Raw genomic sequence first — 16469 nt, 5'->3', positions numbered from 1 at the left:
ATCCCCCTCTTACTTGAAGCTAAATCGCGTAAGTATTTATTGAGCACCGAGTAGGTGCCGGGTTTTGGGCTGGTCCTCAGAGTTGATAGATGGGGCTCCTGCCTTAAGTTGGGTGTGCATTAACCCAAAGGTGGTGGGAGGAGAGCTCAGGTGACTTGAATCAGGCATATTCTTCCACCTGCCTTTTCTTGTAGGTGATTGAAAACTTCTTTCGTGTAAACTTTATCACTGTGCCTTTCTGCTTCAGTCTCGTCCCCAGATTACCCTCCTTTATTTTCATGTTTTCCACCCCACTGGTAAATTAAAGTGGAAAGAATCACTCTATTCTTCCCAGCTTCAAGCAATAGAATATGCTTGTTTCTGTGAAAGGTCTTTTTAAATTGTGCCATGCTTACTTCATCATTGAAATTTCAGCCAATTTTTGTAATTTGGCAGTGTTGAGGGGAAAATAAACATGGCCTTGTAGCATTGTGTGGAAAACCGAATTCTAATATGGTCCCCATCATCCCCACCCTGTCCCCTACTGCCTATGTGCCCTGAATAATCCCTGGGATTGTGAATATGATGGATTTTAAGTTTTGTGACATGGTGTGGTTGACCTTAAGATAGGAATATTATCCAAGTGAGCCTGACTTTAATCACAGATGCTCTTTAAAAGCAGAGTTTTGCCTTGCTGATCAAAGAGAGCAAGAGAAGGATTCAGTGCACCCTTGTTGGCTTGAAGATGGAGGGGTCCATGTGGCAAGGGATGCAGGCATTCTAGAAGATGCCTGCCAGCAAGGAAATGGTACCTCAGTCCTACAACTGTGAGGAGCTGAATTCTACCAATGATGAGAATCAGCTTGGAAGTGGGATTTATTTTTACCCTTTCTAGCCTCTAGATGAGAACTCAGTCCAAACAATACCAAGATTTCAGCCTTGCCATTTGCTGAACTGAGAGCTCAGCCATGATGTCTTGGACTTTTGACCTAAAAAACTGAACTTATGCATGCTTGTTTAAGGTACTGTTTGTGATAGTTATTCAGGAATAGAAAACTAATATACATTGTATATTAGTGTGCAGATATATTTAAAGAAGACTATACAAGTTGAAACAGTGAAAAGCTGATACCGCTTGGCCAGCTGGACAAAAAGTCCAGCTCCCTTACCCATTATGGCAATAAAAATGCCACTGATATGTTGGAAGTAACACACAGTGGAAAGAACATGTATTTAGAGAGAGAGAAAATCTGAGCAAATCTTGGCTCTTTTACTTCCTAGCTGAGGCAAGTTGCTCATTTCTCTGGGCCTCATCTAGGAAAGGAAGAGGCTGACCAGGTGGCATCAAATTACAATGTAACCATGGTTTTATTTACCAAGCATTGTACTCGACTCATTTCCATAACTTCTTTTTATCAGCCTAGTCCTTACCCACTAGGTGTAGAATGAGGGTTATCTATTGCATGTCTTCTCTTTGGGAATTTTTAAAAAGCAGTTTAAGGTTTTCTGAGGTGGTTTTTTAGACCAGTCAAAAATGTTGCCATGTCAGAATTGCAATAATCTGATGTTTCTATCAAAAAGCTACATCAAAATATCATATTACTTCGAAAAAAGTAATGTATAAGGTCTCTTCTAGTTCTAAAAAAGCTAATGTCCATGAACAGTTTTCTGTCTTTAAAACCCAGAGATTCCCTTATTGATTGTTTAAAATATACAACTAGAGATTGATCTTTAAAATCTATTTTTGAAACCTAGGGTGATTCTAATTAGAAGTATGTCTCTGCCTGGAGTACCTGCTCATCAGGATTCATTCTTAGTGTGTTTCTACAGCCTCTTGGAGTGGGCACGTAGTTCTTATGCATCACTGTGCTTGAACTTGATACCTTGAACTTAGAGTCGTGTGTGTCTGTGTGTCTGAGTGCTGAGGTTTTAAAGGAAGTGGTTGTTTGGAGCTCTCTGAGTTGCTTGTGCTTCTCCTATGTGAGATAATTCTTCCCTGAGCTTAAGGGTCTTGTTCACATTGTGAAATAAAAATATGCAGAAAATTAAGGATACTTGAGTTATAATATTTTTTGAATATGATGGTATTTCAAAGGGAAAATGCTAATTATGAGGAGTTTTCTTTCCCCCAACGCCTGGAGCCTCTTTCCCCGCAATAAACTAGCTGATGATTTTCATAAATAGGACTATAATGGAGAAAAAAAATCCCCAACAGCTCAGCCGCCTCCAAGAAAATGTTGGAGAGTATCTGCCAGTCATTAGGGAGAAAAGGATCACCTTTTCAGCCACCTCCGAGCATGCGGGCAGCCTCTAGGCACATATTCCAGCATGGAAAACAAAGTTGCCTGCATGGCTGTATTTAAAAACTTCCGAGTTGCTCTGCTACCTCTTTTAAAACACATGATAAACTGTTTAGGGGTGGAAATACCTCGGCTGTATGGTTCATGGCTCCATCACCGACATTGATGAAGCCCTTCTTTCCGCCCAAGGGGCAGCCCCTCCATCTGCACAGAACCTCATCAGAGCAGATCTGTCATGTGAGATGTGTCCCTCCATCACTTTTAATTTTGCTTCAGACTTGCCAGTTCTTATTTGATGTTTGGCTTGTGAAAATAACTTCTGTGGAGCTCTTGTCTCTTCTTTTATCTTTAAACAATCCCAGAGGCCAGTGGGGAGGGGAAAGGGAGTCACAGCAGCCACGAGCAGATGCCTATTTGAGAGTGTGCAATAACTGATACTCTGGAACAATCTCGTTTTTCTTCCTTGTTCTTTAGTTAGTAGAAGTGACATTTTTGTTTTTTTTCCTGACAGAAACCTCAGGCTTCTTATTGCCTGCCACATTTTTGAGAATTCTGTCTTGCAAATATACACCATGACACTCATTAACCATTGCTGCCATTCTGTCCGATGTGGTCTGTGCTTGCAGGATTCCAGCAGAGTCCTTTGGGTTTGTAGTTTGATAAGCACTTTGCAAATGGTTAAGCTCAATGCAAATTAAGCTTCAACAATTTCTTCGAACATTTATAGCTTATCTTTAATTTCCTCATTCTTTATATCTCTGTTTTATTAAATTAAGGGGATCAGAGATCAGTAAAAGTGGTTTGGTCTTAGAATGCTTATGTATTTACAATGGGTCACCATTGTAAATAGATGCAGCCAATCTTATTTTACAGATTGCCTAATCTTCAGCATTACCAAATTCCAGAGTTTTTATACTATAGCTATAATCTTCCAAGCTGCAACAGTGAACCAGAACACCATCTTCAAAGCTTCTGGCCCTTTATTAAAGTGTTGCTTTTGGGAGGATAGGATACCTACTGTGTCCCTGACACAATGGGAATGCTTCCCACTGAGGCACTTATTGTTTGTTTAGTGAAACTTGGATTTCACTGGAGGTCTTAGATTTGCATACTGATTTCCCTAACTCAGGGCAAGTTATTTCACTTAGGGGGACCTTAGTTTCCTTATGCGGGGAAATGGGTATAAGAAAAGCTGCCTCACAGTGTCTTGTGGTTACTGAATTGTAAAATTAACTGTCAGGTACCTGACACAAAGCCAGATACCTAGTGTGCAACAAAAGATATGAGTTAGCTGTTTTTTTTTTTTTTCCAGGTTTGCTTTTTAAATGTAAAACATCATTGTATCAACATTAATTTTCTCTCTTGTGGACAACAAAAAACAACAACAAATTATACTTTATATAATGCTTTTAAGTGCATTGACTCTCTCAGGACACACTTACATATTTCCTTCTCTTATCTTCCTGATAATGTTTCTAGTGTTGCTTGGGGCAAATCACGAAGAAGGAACTTAAGGTGGGACTCAGCCAAGGGACTAGAAGCCACCAGACTTGGGGTGGAAAACCATGCTTCAGACATTTCTTATTGGGCACCTTCTCCATCTCAGTAGGAGGGTGAGCAGTGTCCCTTGTGCAAACCAGAGTTTGTCAACCTTGGCTACTGCTGAAGGTGTTTCTTTTTTTCCTTTAAAAAAGGAAAGATACATCTGAAATGTGGATCCTGGCTGCAGAGCAGTGGCTTTGGGAGTGTCATTGACGTCAGTTGAGACTGCTGTGGCAGTGAAGTACCACTGTGTCGATTTTAGTTTCAGTCTTTTGCTCCAGACTGGCTTTGTCCCTTAGCCCAGCATTGTGTGTGGCCTTGCCTTTGCTTCATCCTCTGCCTGGTGACTGTGCCAGGATCTCTGCACTGCCAGCGCCCACCCCGTGGCCATGCAGAAAGGCTCCTTTTGAGATATTCGGAGGAGTTTGAGAACTCTTCCTGCAACCTGCCATTCCCCATGTTATTTTGCTTCAGGTCTTTTTGCTGCTGGCCAAGTCATTTCATTTTCCTTCTGTTTGCTTCAGAGATGCATCATCTACTGGATCCAGTGTTCTAGTGATCCCTCTTTTCCTGCAGTGCCTTGTTTTTTTTGTTTAAACAGCTCAGTTTATATCTTGTCCTTCCTCTTTTCCCCATTTTCCCTCGTGGTCCATGGGGCAGGTAGCAGGAAACGTTGGTGCTATTATGTGGATTGTCAGGTTCATGGACTCTCTTAGGAGTCAAGGCCTAGTCTAACTCCTCCTTCCTCCTTGATTTGCCTGTGTTCTTGCACCACAGGGTAAGAACTGAAACTGTCGAAAGTAAGGAATCTACTGGACTTTAAAGGTGCATGTTCACTAGAGTAGCAGTCAGAAGGTTTACTTTAAGTGCCCTGTCTGCTGTTTTCTAGTTGGAAGGCTTTTGATAAGTAACTTAACCCTTTTTAAGCTTTAATTTCTTTATGTGTAAAATACACATAGTCTCTATCTTCTCCGTGAGGCCGTTGGGAAAATGAAATGGCATAATGTATAAGTTGCAAAATGGTTAACCAACCTGTCCAAGGAAGTATGCTAAGTGCTGTGGGAGAACCAGTATACCTAGAATAGTGAAAAAATGCAGAATTTAAAGTGAGAAGACATGGCTTGAGTTCTAAATGTGTCACTCACCAGCTAGCTGTGTGACTATCAATAAATTACTTAACCCCTTAGAGGTTTACTTTCATTTAAAAAAACAGATAATAATGTGATGCATGATGTGATGGTGTATTATATATCAAAAATTATCATGTGTGGTGCAAACGTTAACTTTCATTATTGTCTTCTAAAATTGTTTAGTGATTCAAAGAAGTATTTTTTGGATATATCTAAAAATACAATATTGTGGAATTCTGGAAAACCAGGGGATATTTTTTTGTGATCCAGGTTGCAATAAACACAAAGCAAGGGGCCTATTTTAGAATCTAGAAGTTAACCAAAGGATACCAGCCAAGTTCCTTTTAGCTTCTACAGAAATAATAGTTCTCTCAATTAATGAAGTACATTTATTTTTAGGATCTTGAGATAAAGGGAAAGTTTTCTATTTCGTCCCTCATATTCGACAAATCTAATTGGGTACCTGTGATACAACTTTTAAATCCTTTGGTATCTTAATGTTTGCATCTTTAAAAGGGAGGTAAAAATACTCGTCTTATTACGTGAGATTGTTCTGAAGAAAAGTAGGAAAATTTAAGGATAGATTTCGGAAACTTGAAAACTAACACATATATTTCCCATAACTATTATTGCAGTATATTCTGAACTAAACAAAGTTTTTGTCTGAAAGTAATTTTTTTTTTCAGACAGGCATAAAAATTAATACCAAAAAAATTAAAATTAATTGGAATCGCTCATTATTTTAAAATTTAACTTTAAGATTTCTTTTGTCACAGTGACCTTGAATTTCATAGTTCACAAAAATATGAAATGCACTTGAAGTAATCCCTCTAAATAACAGAAACAAGTTCTGATACTGAAATTGTACATATAGAATAACATAGGAAATTTTATACTGTTTCAATCAGAAACATAAATCAGCAAAAATGCAGTTTTAGGGAGAAGTCAAACAGTGACTGAGAAGTCAAATGGACAGATACCAAATAAGGATGCTAAGTATTTGATCAATGTAATTAATAATGATTAAGAATTAAGGGATATATTTTGTACCCTGCTGAGAATGGACCTTTTCAGACACACAAGATATATTTCCAAGAATTTACCATATCATTGATTCTACTTTTAAATATGTGGATAATTTGATCATATACATTAAGTTGTTTGTAATAGTTTAGTCTTTTCTGCTGTTTTAGAATAGGTGCTTTTGACTTCAGCTGACAAAGGGGCTTTGGAAACCTCACAGTCTGATGAGCATCACGACCTTTTGGGGCTTGACTTCTTCCTAAAGAGTTTACAAAAAAAAAAAAGAGAAAGCAAAATTGACCCATTTTGCCACCACGTACTAGCCCCTTCCCTCGCCCCCAGTCGGCTGCGTAGAACATTGGGGAAAGGGGAAGAGGAGGAAAGCGCATCAGCTTTACACCAGAAGTGAGAGGGAAAATGCCCTGCAGGAGACTCACTCATAGACATTGGAAGTGCCTGCAAAGGAGGCAGTACTGGCATTGATTGTCCTGGTTGAATGTCCTGTGCTTATCTGGGGTGGGAGGAGAGACCTGGAAAGGCAGAACGGGAAGAGGGGCTGCCAGGAGAGTAGCTTGCATATCTCCTGTTTAGGTTGGCAAGAATATGGGAGTTCTCGAAAGGTGAAGTGAACCCTGTGAATGGTGGTTGGTCTTGAGCCATCTTGCTAGACTATTTCTGAGCCTGGCTGCTGGTAATGGGAGCCAAGGGATGGGTGGAAGAGGTTGAGTCAGAGCTGGGGTCAGATCTACATCAAAGAAGCTGTGCAGTGAGGAAGTCCCATAAGGCCCTCTGGAGACCTCACACACTAGCCTGCATTAGCTAGGAAAGCGATCGTAGCTGGTCATGTCGATAGACATTTGCCTTTCCTTCCCTATCAGTTGCCTGCAGGAAGATGAACTGGGTCCCAAAAGAGGAGCAAAAGAGTAGAACCCAGCCCTCCCTGTATTTGGTACAGGCCACCACTTTGCCCAGTGTCAGGGCAGGGGCTCGCATAAAATCACAATCGAACTTGAGAATAAAAATTTAAATTGGCCTAGAGTTTTAAAAACCAAAAGTTACCCCAAATTGTGAGATCTGCCCAAGATGCTGTTCAAGATGAAAAAGGGGTTTAAAATTAGCAGTTGGTAGCTCTGATGTGAGTAAAGCCATTTCCTGTTGATCGCCCCCGAGAAGGCAACACTCAATAAATCCAGCTTCACAAATTCTCCCTCTTTATGTCTTTAATATCCATTCCGATATCCAAATTTATACAAAAAGTGTTGGTATTAAGTGATTAGCTTCCAAGAGTTTTGTTGTTATTAAGCTTGTAGCCTTCTTCATATTGTATATGACGTGAAGTGTGTATGAAGATAAAAAGATGACCCAAGACACTAGATGTTTGCTTAAGTGAATTATTCGTGATGATTTGCTGGCCTCTTTGTACATGAACAGAAATGTCTTCATTTTAAGAATTAGGTTTCTGTTGTCAATAGTGTGTAGGGCAGATCCCTGAGATATATAAAAGAGACAGATACTAGACAGAATAATACAGAGATGCACATAACTGTTGAGTCGAAGGAGCCTCATACTCCTTATTTGCTTAAGGAAGACCGTCAGCATTATATGATACCATGTCAACACAGCTTAATAAAAAGCTCCCTCGTAAAGGGAGAAATGGATACGACATGTCTTTCCTAATGTTTTCCAGAGAGTCAGTGAATGAATCGAGAAGCGGATCCAGGATTTCATGTATCAGCACCATAGGTTTTATCATGTATATATAATCCTTTTTTTCTGTTACTGTCAAGATTTTAAAGGGGGATTATGGTTTGAGTTAGAGAGAGCAGGCAATTCAGGCATACCACACAAAGTCGTTAAATCTCAGAGGCTTGAGATTTCTTGGCTTTTTAAGTTTTGGAAGCAGAGCTCTCCTAGGGAATGCTATTAGGAATTGGCTTCATGGAGGAAATGTAGCTTTGGGGCAGCTGCCTTTTGAAGCTGAGAGAGGATAATAGGTTGGTGAACGTGAAGAGGGGAGTTGCTGCAGGTTTAGAAAATAAAGGCAGTGAGGGGGTGATAGTCCTGTGCAGACTCTTAACTGTAATAGTTCTTTAGCGGGACCAAGTGGGTCTCCAGATCGAGCTCAATTTTCCATTGAGTGCATTTTCTTGAGTTTTGACAAAGTCTGGGTACCCTCTTGTGGAGTGTCTATCTCTCTGCTCTGATTACTAGGGCTGAGCTATCATCTTGGCCAATTGCCCATTTCCTTTGGGTCTGAAAGGAATAGTTTAATTTACGAGAGATTTTTACAGGTTGAAGGCTTGGGGAGAAAAAGGATCTGCAAAAAAAAAAAAAAAAAAAAGGCCTTTTCTTTCTCACACTATTAGAGATCTCAATGCCGGTGGATAAATCAGAATACAAGTTACTCTTAGAAGCAAACACACCATGTGTGAGGGTAGAAAAGAAGGAAAGTAGCTATCCCATCTGTGTTTTCCTGAGTGGGAAGTTCGAACCTAGGTATTGGCAGAATAAGACCTAGGTGAGAGAGAGAGCCAGAAAGAGTGGAAGTAGGGCTGAGGGTTATTTTGGGATGTAGCATTCCAGGGCAGTTTTCACCCACTCAGGAGATGAAAGTGCTCCGCTGGGAGAACTGGCACACCTCAGCAGGCCCCACCTCAGGCTCTGTGAAGTCTAACGTTTTTATTGCTTAACAGGCATTGAGTCATCTTGTTAATCCCTAATATGGAGATGGACTTATTCCTTGCCCCAAAGCTACTGGGAGCCCCATTTAGGAAGACACTAATACACACAGGGGTGGAACAGTGTGGCTGTCATTCAGTTAAGTGGCTTGGCAGCTGGAATGACGTTATCTTGGTGGAGTCCCCTGCCAAAGGGTTAAATCAGCTGAGGAGAAACCCTACATTCCATGTGCCTGCAGTGCACCAAGAGCAATGTTGGGGTTAGGACTGCATTGTGAGGGAGTCTTGATTCTCAACATAGAGGAGAAAGCTAATGGTTCTCACCCTTCATGTGCTTTAGTGTGAGGTTTTTGTTTTTGTTTTTAGATACTTTGTTGAGATCATAAGAAGAGTGCTTAGGTGCATCGCTAATGTCACTGCTATTAAATCTTAGAAGCCCTTGAATGTGCTGGCGAAAAAATCCTAGATGCTTCCCATGCCAGACAGAGGGGGACAGACATATAAATGGCTTTGAGTTTTAGTTTCCATGTCAGTTAGAATTCTGTGCTAGGAGAGCACATCTGCTCTTTATTTTACAGATGAGGAAATTTAGTCCCAGAGAGGGAGCGATTTGCCCCTTCTCCTGAGATTAGCCGGCAGAGTTGATACAAAAATCTAGGTCTTCTGATTCAGCCCAGTGACTTTCCCTGTATGCCACACTGTTTCCCTCATTATCTTGAGATTTGCTGGAGCCACAAGACTACATAATGGTTGTGCATATGTGGATTTCAGTGCTACAGCTAAATTAACTCATCATGTCAGTCTAAACCCTGAGTCTGTTTCCGCCACACGTGGTAAGTCGTCACTCCTGTGGTCTCAGAATTGGGTGCCCGGAGGATATATTCACCTGGAGAGGTCTGCTGCTGCAGCCTCTGTGTGCACTTCTCTGCCTCCACTTGTCTGGAGGCCTGGACTGCAGGGGTGGTGCCCAGCGCTGCACTAGTAAAGGCATGCATCCCCATGCCGAGCTGACTCTGAGCCCATTGAGTGGTATTCCTTTTGACTCCCATTTTTGAAAATCCGGGGCGGAGTTTTAAGTTGGGTTTAGTTCCATTTTAAGAAGACTCCTTTAACATGCCCTAAGGCAGAGGAGGAGGTGTACTGCCAAGGCCTTCAGTGAGAAGGGTTTCCTTGTGTTTTCTCCGAGCTGGAACCTCTCTTCGGAATTGGTTTTGCCCTTCAAACTTGTGACACCTTTTACCTTATTGGCTGGCAAATTTGGTGTAATGGATTTTATTGATTAGGACCTGAATTTAAATCTTGCAGTGATATAATGTGATTCCTTAAGGGGACTTTTCACCATGTGGGGCTAGGACCACAATTAAATGAGTCCCAGACTCTGCTAGATTTGGAGTTTTTCAGTTGTGGTGATGGATTACCTTCCATATGTTCTCATTCTAATATACAACGCAAGATGTACCAAGATAACTGGATTTAGGGATCCAAATAGAGCTATGGAAAATAATTTCTTTTTGTGAGAAGCGCACTAGCCCTTTTCATTTGAGTCATGCCAGGCTCATTCACAGCCTGTCCTAATTTTTTGCTCTTCCTCTTTCTTAGAGAAGAAATGATCCACTCTTATAAGCTTTTTCTAATTTTTCAAGGGTCCTACCAAAGTTTGCTTTTGTTGCTTTTCTATGTGTGTGCCTGATTTCTCAGAGTGTCTGCTGGGGAGCAAGACTCTCAGTTTGGCTGCCTGAGGCATTTTAGCTTCAGGTGTTGGTGCTGTTGATTTGCCTGTCCTGGACCTTCCAGTTAACAGCCTCTGGGGTTCCTCGTTTCCTTCTCTGCTCCCTGGTCCCAGGTACTGGTTGCTCATTTGGCTTTATTGCCTGTGAGAGCTGTATAGGCTGGGGGAATTACAATCCCTTTGCCTCTGGTTCTTTTTTTCCCCTCCTCTCTTGAGGGTTGGTATTAAAGAGGAGGGCTGGAAGGTAGAGAAATGTAGAACTGGAGGGAGAGGAGGCAGAGCAGGCAAGGGTGATGATTGCCCATTAATTTAGCTGGATGTTAAAAGCGCTGGGAGAAGGTAAATGAAAGCAGGCTTCCTCTCCCTACCGAGGCCCCTTTCCTCCTCGTTACTGCCTCAGGCCCTTGGTGCCTCTTTCCTGCCTAGGTTCTATAAATTACTGGCATTTATTACCTCAGGTATATATTGAATTAAAAATGTTTTTGTAGGCTGGTCTGGAAACCTAATCACTATTTATGATATTGTTTCTATGAGAAGCTGTATTCTGAGTTCCAAATAAATTACGAACATTCCTTAGGAATATGAAACATCTGCACGTTTAGGTAAGTAAATATACCCTTTGTTTCTGGGTCTTTTTGTTTGTACTTCCTTTTAAAATCTAGAGTTGTGACAGATCGTTTTGAAAATATCAGAAGGGCAAAAAGCATATTTTCTGACATTAAATCTCCTTCGCTACTTCCATATGCTTCTACGATCTCTACATTTTCCCTTCGGTATCTTTGAGAAGACCATGTTTTGGTCTTTGGATAATTCTACTTTCAGAATAAGCCTGTAACTCGGGACTTACTTTTAAAGTACTAGTAATACAGAGTTTTCTCATTTTAGGATCCCTCCCCCCACCCCCATCTTCCCGGCCGACTTCACTAAATACTGTAAACTCAAGAAAAGCTTCATGGTTGCAGATCTGGTATCTATTATCATTAATTCTTCCCTTTATGACTTTTCCACTTAAATACACATTTAGAAACAAACCAAATAAACATTAAATAGCATAACTAGATTTTTGACTTGGGTGGTCTAGTTAGTTCCAACATGTGCTTAGCTTTGCAAGGTGGTTATAAAAACATTACATTTAACCAACCCATTCAATGATTGCAATAGATTTTTTTATTTAAAAAATTTTTAATGTATTAATTCATGTGTCTTTAAAAAGAAACCTTGAATTACTTATAATTTTATTGCTATACAAATAAGTGAAAAGGTAAATTTTTGCACATATCAGGGTTAGGCTCTGTATTTCATTTCGTCCTGTAAAACCTGATTGACTGGTTTTCAACTGTATGACTTTGGGCAAGTCACTTAACGCTTAGCTTTGGTCTCATTTTTGATGGAGGAGATACACTAGCTGGTTCCCAGGGTCTCACTTCCGAAATGCTAGGATTCTGCAATTTTGTGAATAAAAGTTGATATTTAAAAGAATCACACGAAGGAGAAAGTATATACTATTTGCTTTGCAATACAAGTGGGGAAATGGCAAGTTCTGGAATGATCAATAAAGATCTAAAAATAACATTCGATCTTGAGCTTCCTTTAAAAACCAGTTTTTATTCATTGCTCTGTTTATTGAACTGTGCATATGGTTTGGAAAATAGATGGGGCATCTGGAAAAATATTTTTAAAAATCTTTGGGTGGAAACTGTGCCTCAGCACCTTACATATGTTGTATGACAACGAGTGATGATACTGCCCTTACATGCAATGCAAAGGACGTGAATTAGCCCCATTAGAATCATTTTGGATTTGGCCCAGTGATGTTTTGGTGGTTTCTGGATTGTGCGTTAGAAACCAGAGCTGCTGGAGAGAGAGTCTTTTACACCCACAGTTGGCATTTTGCACATAACTCCGTAGTACAGGGAGAAGTCCTTTCTCTTTTTGTTTTTCTTTCTCTTTCACGTCTTTTCGGGACTGTTTTTGCTGTCCCTCTCTTGCGATCCATTTCTCCACATTACAGTGAGAGTTTCTTTGGGGGTAATTAGTTGTCCTAAGTTGCTCGCATTAGGGCTTGTTAATTGGTTTCCTTTAGTAAGTATTGGGGATTAGACAGTGATCTTGCAAAACCATTGTAGAGAGGGCAGTTATATAGAGAGTATTAGATGTTAAAAAAAAATTTGGCACTTTAACTTACCTGTTTTCAAAATCAGACATGGGCTGTTAGTTAAACCTGGTTCCTGCAAGCAGAGCCTGGGGCAAGCCATTCTGATTTGTCACAGAGGAGGCCCTTGGGCAAATGCTAATGGAACATGAAGAAGAAGTGACCACAGTGTTTCATTTAGGTTTCTTTGATCACTGTTAACTGGTTTTTAATATTACACCAACATTTTATCAGAAACCAAAATATTTCTTAGTACTCTAACTCTGGCGATTGGTTCTTCCCCACCCCCCAAGCTTGAATGGACAATTGGCTGTTTTGTCAATATCTCATGTAAGCAGCTCTTTCTTAAGAAAAACTCTTTGGGTAAGGATTTAAGAGCTTTTTTTCCTTTTTCGTCCCAGGATGGTGAGAGAGGGCAAAGATCATATTTTTCGTATCCCAGGACACTATCCTGTGTTCGGAGTATAGTGGGGACTGTTGTTGGGCTTCTTGTAGGATTGGGTTTCTTAGGACCCTGTAGGAATCTTCTTTTGGAATTTTTATAAACCAGATAAAATCTACTTGGTTAAGGAAGGTGGAGAATAAAATGAAACTTGTCCCTTTTGTCCTTCTGTTATAGCTTCAGAAATGAGGGTTTTCCCCCGCCTTACATGTATAATCATGTTTTTTTTTTTTTTAACTTTAAATGCAGAGTGTTAAATTTATGCTTTCACATTCATACTTAGTAATGGAGAATTGATGAGAGAATTAAAAAAGAACCTTAAATTCTACCTTTCAGTAATAGGCTAGTGAAGTATGATTAAATCCTTAGAAACCAAAGAAAAGCAAAATTTAAGACATCAGTGCCTCGTTAGGATCATGAGTTGCTTACAGTGGGAGAGAATTTGGCCACATCGATTCTGTCTTTTTGGAGATAATTGAGCTGTTTAAAAAACATGGACTTGTTACCATCATCACTTTGAACTTGGTTACTTAGGTCTTTTTCTGTGAGTTCTGTGGCCACATTTTTGCCATTACTGTGCTACCTTCTTGCCTGACTTGATATTTTTAGGCTTCTCAAGGATTTATTGTTTTCCCATCTAGGTATCCTGCCTTCCGATTATTCCACCAGCTGCTGCTATCCTGGAACTGATGTTAGAGTCACAGGTCTGTGCAGTTATTTCTATGCTTTGGGTACCTTTGGTGCTTAGAGGCAGAGCCTGTGTTTGTCAGTTGGTGGTTTAGACAAGTGACAGGTAAAACAGTACGAAAGCCTCTGTCTAGATTCTTATCTCTTGCTCCAATCCAGCCAAATGAGACAGAGAAATGAAGTTGAAAGTTGAGCAGCCTTTGTTTAAAAAAAGGAGACGCTGGTGTCTAGAACAACTTAAGCCACTAAAACAGAATAGGGTCTGGAGGTAGGGGAAGACATCATAAAACTTTATGTTAAAAGCCTAATGTGTGAAGTTAAACCTAGTAGAATCTTATTGTTTCTGAAAGACCAAAACCAGCCATCTTGGAATGTGAAGACGTTGGTTTTATAAATTAAATAGAATGAAATCTTCAGTGCACCTGAGGTCCCAGGATGGGTTAGTAAAGACATAATAGTTGTGAAACACGATCTCATTTTAAATGCTTCCATTTGTTTTATGTGTTCGGTTTGTTTTATAATATCCAGATGTGAAGTCTAAAGGCTGAGAAAAGGTCTGTTGTTAAGACAGCAGTGTTTCTTTGATATGGAATAGTTTAAGGGGATCTAAGTGATTGCATGACTTAGTTTTAGACAACACAAAGCCACCCTTGTGAGGGAGGAGTTGGGAACAGTACATGTGTTTGGAGCCAGGTTAGCCTAGGGTTATCTATAGTTGCCCAGGGCTTGGAAAAACTGAAAGAAGCAGTTGCTCAATGTAAACTCATGCATACTTGCTCTTCAAATTATGCTAAAGTGGCCATGTCAGATCTGTGAATCTCCCAGTTCGCTTCTTAACGAGCCCATAGTTTCACAAGGAAAATAACATGGGTTAGAGGAATTATTCATTACATTTTAGCTCACGAATTCCTTTTGACTACCACCTCTTTAGTCCATTTTAAACTGTTAGTGGAGAGACTGATATCTAAGCAGGAGTAAGAACATGAAGTCACTTATCTTGAAATTTCTGTAAACCTTTCATTATTGTAAACAGAGGATCTCCTTTCTTTGGGGCTTGTAGTGAAGTATTAGTTTCGTGGCTGTTAGTTTTTTAACTTTATCAGCTTGAGTCATCCGTTGACTTGAAGATATAGCATAATACACCTAATCTACAGAGAAATGATTACAGTGGGTCTTGACACACACAGTAATTATATTTACAAAATTATCTGAAAGGTTTTTTATTTACTTACTGCGGCAAGCCTGAAATGAGTCTGTGCTACCCAGTGGCTCTTGGAAGACAGGATTGACATCCTGCTTTCATGGAGCTGTTGGTCTCTTCTCGCCAGTGTGTGGCTGAGTACCAGACTAACAGTTACGCACCCTCCTCCTCCCTCAGTGAAAAGCACTATAGTAGTACAAGGGGATATAAAGCTCCTGGCACACAGTAGGCACTTAGTGTAACACTCGATAGGCAGCTGATGGTAGGTGGCAGCACTCATGGGTGAATTCCGAAGGAGATGGTGAGTGATGCTAAGTTTTTATTTACCAGCCCAGGTCGCACTGCCCAGGCTCACACAACATGATCCTGGTAGGATAGCTGCTGGCATTTACTTTTCTTTTGCAGATTCGGCTTAGGGAGATTTTGCAGTAGAGTTTGAATCTTGATCTTTATTGTCCTTCCCCCGATGTCGCCTCTTTGAAGGCTTTTGTTGTCTGAGGAAAGTTGTCCTCCTGGCCTTCTTACCCAATTTTGGCAAAGGATCAACGGATAAGCCTCATGCGTTGAAGATCTCATACGACTTCACTGGTATCAGGACACCGATTACATGCTAGCAGTCTCCACACTAAGAGCTTTAAAAATGAGATTTTTCTTTGAAATTTAAAAGAAAGTGGAATTAAAAACGTGCTTGCTTTTCAACATAGATTGATTAGCTGGCATGGAGGGAAGGCCGGCCTTTGAAATCTATAGGCATCACGTTGCAGGCCTGACCCCACTGACCCTGGTGGATTAGTAATGGTCTACGCAGCCTGCTCTGTCAGCACGTCTGGCGGGGCGTGCACAGATGGTGCCAGTCGGAGAAAATCACTGCTGAACGCCGCACTGCAGCCTCGCCTTGGCCTTGCAGCCTCTGGAGGAGGAGCTGAGACTGGGCTGTTTACAGACTTGTTCCTGCCCAGCGCGCTGGAATAGGCCTGTGGGGATGCCAGTCCGGCTGAGGATGCCTGTGCTGCCGATTGCGACTTAAGTAATGCCTTCTTGTCATAGGTTAAGACTTCCTGCACCATTGAGCAACTAAGATTTTTACAAGGTCTGTGGCCTTGGGGTTGCTCTGAAAGGGAATTTGAAACTAGAACTGATCTCATCCTAAGGAGTCAAGCATAATGCAATACTTGTTTTCCTAGAGTCAATCAGCCTAAGGAAAATGGGAGTAGCCTGGAATTGGGGGAGGAGGAGTCTTTAGAGTTTGAGTAATCAACTTAACCCAGGGGTAAAAAGAATTTTATTATAGAAAGCAGCATATGCGACCTCTGTCCATCCAGCTACCACTGGTTTCTAGATTGTCAGCTGGTACCCTGAGTTTAGAATCAACACTCCTAGTGTGGGGACAGTCTTAGAAATGACGACTCTGCTCCCCAAAGATAAGAAAGAAAAGGCCCTCTGTAACATTCAGCCATCAACTGAAATAGTCTCTCAATGTCAAACTGAGCTGAAACTGTAAGCCTGCTCTTCTGAATTGGACAAATTTATTCAAAAATTCTACTTGGAATTGCATTGAAAGCCCAGTGTTAAGGCAATGTACCCTCCTAGAATACCTCCACTGAGC

At 40.7% G+C, this 16469-nt stretch overlaps 1 long non-coding RNA gene across 8 annotated transcripts in view; it reads left to right on the top strand.

The window, feature by feature from the left end:
* Positions 1-16469, top strand: part of LOC102887488 — a 366742-nt gene that overhangs the window by 142777 nt on the left and 207496 nt on the right. Inside the window, exon 4 of one of the 8 annotated variants that reach the window (XR_003045537.1) lies at positions 13617-13679. The exons of the other annotated variants lie outside the window; for them this stretch is intronic. This is a non-coding gene — a long non-coding RNA (uncharacterized LOC102887488). The remainder of the gene's footprint in view (positions 1-13616; positions 13680-16469) is intronic. 8 annotated transcript variants of the gene reach the window in all.

This window comes from Pteropus alecto, unplaced genomic scaffold (assembly GCF_000325575.1).
Source record: "Pteropus alecto unplaced genomic scaffold, ASM32557v1 scaffold121, whole genome shotgun sequence".
Lineage (NCBI taxonomy): Eukaryota > Metazoa > Chordata > Mammalia > Chiroptera > Pteropodidae > Pteropus > Pteropus alecto.
This window is presented reverse-complemented; position numbering and strand designations above follow the sequence as displayed.